This window comes from Calonectris borealis, unplaced genomic scaffold, assembly GCF_964195595.1.
Source record: "Calonectris borealis unplaced genomic scaffold, bCalBor7.hap1.2 HAP1_SCAFFOLD_126, whole genome shotgun sequence".
NCBI classification, from domain to species: domain Eukaryota; kingdom Metazoa; phylum Chordata; class Aves; order Procellariiformes; family Procellariidae; genus Calonectris; species Calonectris borealis.
The window spans coordinates 141,828-146,145 of NW_027441514.1; the positions used below are offsets into that span (position 1 = coordinate 141,828).

At 46.0% G+C, this 4,318-nt stretch overlaps 1 long non-coding RNA gene across 1 annotated transcript; it reads right to left on the reverse strand.

Annotated features, from left to right (window-relative positions):
* Window positions 1-2,118: 2,118 nt before the first annotated feature.
* On the reverse strand, window positions 2,119-4,022 carry LOC142076953 (uncharacterized). The gene is made up of 3 exons (XR_012671445.1): window positions 3,925-4,022; window positions 3,369-3,542; window positions 2,119-2,331 (listed from the first exon to the last, which is right to left on the reverse strand). It is a non-coding gene; the product is annotated as an uncharacterized LOC142076953 (long non-coding RNA).
* Window positions 4,023-4,318: the final 296 nt, after the last annotated feature.

Here is a 4,318-nt window from a genome sequence, read left to right on the forward strand (position 1 = left end):
CGTGGGGGTGACCTACGCCAGGGGGTCCACCCGGGACCACCCACAGCAGAAAACTCACCTGGGATGACCCGCAACAGATAATCCGTTCCCGATGACTGACCCTCGCTGGATAACCACGAGCGATGCCCCTCAAGTGGCTGGTGTTTCACCCCAAATCTTCCCCAAATCGGGGGGTTTTTTGCTTTTCCATAATATCAAAATTGGGGTTTTTTCCTTTTCCAAAACATTCCACCATTTGGAGGTTTTTCAACGCTTTTTCACAACAAAAATTGGTGGTTTTTGCTTTTTTGTTTTGTGCGTGAAAATGGGGTTTTTTTTGCTTTCCGGCTGCCCAAATCCAGGCGGATTTGGCTTTCCCGGGAGCTCCAAGTTGGGTATTTTTCCCCCAAAATTGCGGGCTTTTTTTTCCCCACCCCTTGCAGGCCCCGAATTAGGGGTTTTGTGGTATTTTTAGGCCATGGCGGCAGGTCCCGCTCTGCGTGCGCAGCCCTGCAGGGGAAAGTCCCTGTTGGGGGAACTGGCCCCCAATCAGGATGGGAACAGGCGGAAAAGGAGAACAGGGAAGAGGCAGCTTTTGAAAGCACTTTTATATCTTCAATAGAGAGGGGATTTGGGGCGGGGTGTGTGTGTGGGGGGGGTGTGTGTGGGGGGGGTGGTGTGTGTGTGTGTGGGGGGGGGGTGGTGGGGGGGGGGGGGTGGTGTGTGTGGGGGGGGTGTGTGTGTGTGTGTGTGTGTGTGTGTGTCGAATTTTAAAATCCTTTCTGTAAACAGGGTTTCTTTGCATTTTAAAAACCTTATTATCAGAGACATTTACACTTAATGTATTTACACATATCTCTCTATATATATTTAGTGAATATATTTATGTTTCACTTATACCCCCCTATTTCCCACTTCTTATATATAATACCTGCTCAGACTATGGATCTGTTGACTTACATATTTTGAACACTTAAATGTCTTTATAGACTTCTCTATTTACACTTACATATATTTACACCTATATCTTTATAGACTTAGGTTTTAGACTTAGATGTCTATTTACACTTGTACATAATCTCTTAGATTACATATAATGTCTATGTAGACTCTCTATGTAACACGTAGTAAGTGTAGATAGCGGTATCTATTCAGACCTTTTTCTATTTTAAATTCCTTCATGTATAAAATGTATCATCCTTTTTGCATTTGGAAGTTCTTTATTTTTTAATTTATACAGACGTGAGTTATTTTTGTATCTTAAAACCCTATATACATCTTTCGAATTTTTTTATACTCTAAAATCCTTTATATAATAGGGCAGATATAGGTCCTTATTTTGAAATCCTTTTGTACGTATAAATTAATATTATTTTTCAATATACGTAACAAGGAGAGATTTTTTTCTATTTCGAGGCCTCACAGATATATTTACAGTTTTTAAAAATTTTTGAACCCCCCCCCCATGAATTTTCAGGCAATTTGGGCTGTGACCCCCTTGGGGGGGGGGGGGGGGACACGGACCCCCATGACCCCCCATTCCCCACTCACCTGCTCCTCCACGGCATCATCACCCCCGTGGTGATGCTGGGGTGCCCCAAATGACATCATCACCCCTCCAGGCCCCCCAACCCCCCCTTTTTATTCACCCCCCCAAAAAGACACAAAACGAGGGAAACGGCCCCAACCGGCAGCTCGTTACTTTAATAATGCCGTTTACGTATGTACGCACGCACCCCCGCCAAAAAGGGGGGCTCTGCTAGAAAGATAAAGGAGGGGCAGCCCCCCCAAACGCTTGCAGCCCCCCCCAGCCCCCGTCCCGCAGGCTGCCAGCCGGCCCCTCACCCTCAGCACGCCCAACGACCGGCAGGCAAACCTGGGCCGGGGGTCTCTCCTGAGCACCACGGGACGCTCACAGCGAGGCATCTGAAAAACAAAAATCCCAACGGATATTTCAGCACGTTAAAAAAACAGCACCGAAGGCAGCAGAGGAATTCGGTCAGGGCAAGGGAGAGGGTAGCAGTCGAGCTAAAGGAGGGTGCCAGGCAAACGGGTCAGCTCGAAATACAACGCCGCCTTTAAAAGCTCGAGCGATTCGAACGCTTAAAATCAGCGTGAAGACTAATTGACACAATTCTGAACACGTTCTTCGCAGAGAAGTAAACGCTCTCGCTGGTGTCGGAAAACGCCTCGTCCCTTCCTTACAGCACCGCTGCAGGGAGATAACCCCGTGAGGCTGCAGGACAAGGGCGCGCCGTAATCAGCATCTACGCTCACGGATCCACCGCCGCAGCTCCAGCCCTTGCGCTGCTGCTGCTGCTGCTGCGCATCTCGCTCGCTTGGCCGATAAAGCTGAAAGTGAAGCGTAAAACTTTGAAGAGTAAAATGAAAAAGAAAGAACAAATCTCAGCAATTCATTTTATGCTAAAAAGGCGTGCGCACGCTTACATACGTACAATGAGAAGACTCGTACTATAAAAATATTTGATTTTCCTTTTGCGTTCATTGAAATTGCGTAGCTGTGAATTCATACCGTTAAATTATCTACCTCCAAGCTACACAGCTATCGTTTGACCAGGGGTTTTGCGTGTGTGACATGACTAGGAGGGACGCCTGGCCAGCTGCGCCGAGACCGATGCTACCGAACTGCCGGGGAAACGCGCCGTCGAAAGCGAGACAGAAATAAAGTGCTTCAGAGCACTCTGCCAAAAGATCGGGAAAAAAGCCCCTAACGTTCAGTTGCCTCTCTTTTTAAACGCTTAGAGCAACTACCCAACTGCTTAAGCACACCTAATAAATTATACGCTACAGCTATTTGGCAGTTGCAGTTTAAACAACGCAAGTCAGTTTGGAAATTAGACAATTTTAACTTTCTTTTTAAAATTTCATTTATGATAGAAAAATCAGTGAGATAAGAGATCTCCCATACGGTTTTACTTTTTTGGGGGGGGGGGGGGGGCAGGCGGTGGGGAATATCAAATCCCCGGTGCTGCAATACATAAGGCTACCAAAAAGGACTGGCAGGTTTGCTAACGCTGTTGGCTGTACCCAAGCGTGCGGAGGAACGCGTCTTTACGATCTCTCGACCGTTACACCCGAGAACCAAAGATCAGCCGTACGTCGACTATTGGAAGATGTGCTGCGCTTGGGTCCTTGCAAGGAAATCGACTTAACTCCTTTTTTTTTTTCCAGAGAGAGTGAAAAGTCTCCTTGCGGATGACTTCTACTGCCAAGCACGTCATCTCTGAAGATCCATTCTGATGGGAAGTTTGTAAAAGGCAACTCCTTTGAATGAAAAAGATTTCCATTCTGGAAAATCTCTTTCCACCCGAAGTCAAAATTACGCGCTGCAGGTTAGGAAAAAGGACATTAGAGAATCAGTAACTCACCGAAAACACATCAGGACTCTCTGTCGCTAGTTACGAGGCTGCTACCGCTTCTCGGGAAAGCCTGGAAAACACACCGAAGCGACGCCGATTTGTCCCGTGTTGTCCACGCCTCTTCTTTAACCTTGATTGCTTTTAGCACAGATGCCAGTATCTCAGTAAGGTTTTCGAGTGCTCCTGTAAGGTATTTTAAACACTGACTGACTGAAAAAGCATTAAGCTTTTATCGTGAAAACAAAGCCTGTTTCTCCCGAACGTCCGAACTCTTACAAACAGTTCCTTTCCTCTTCTAGTCCAACATTATTTTCACAGCACCCTTTAATAGCAAGCGCACAGAAACAGAAGACTCTGCTTTCAGGAAGAGAAAATAGACGAAGGAAAGCAAGCCTTGAATAGGCGTACCACGCTCCAGAACAGACCTTTATTTTTAGTATTTGTGTTAAAATATTTCATGTTAAAAAAATCAGATAGAAGGAGAGCTGCCACATTCTTCGTGTTAACTGTAAAGTCCACACTACAAGCACCTTAGGAAAAATGCAGACACACATCACAGGCATACCTTGTACTTGCAGACCACTATGGATCCTTTCCATCCGTCTCGTACTTTCACGGCAGTTGACATTCTGCTGAGAGGAAAGGAAAAAAAAAAAAAAAACCAAAAAAAAAACGTTTAGCACAAAGCTTCCTTTTCTGTGAAGACTACAACTGAGTGGAGGAGAAAGTATTTTGCATCATCTTTGGTGCAGTTGTTGAGACAGGCCACTAGAGCTTCTGCATGTTTTAGACAACCGTGCCTTTTCTTTTGGCTCATCGGCAGCTTTAGAACTCACTTGCCTAGAGACGCGCAGGTGACAGGCACAGACACCTACGTACGTTTTCTCAAGCCTAAGTAGAGCCGCGATTTCCTCACCCGATACGTCCCAAGTTGAGTATTTTTGTTAAAGAGTACGGCA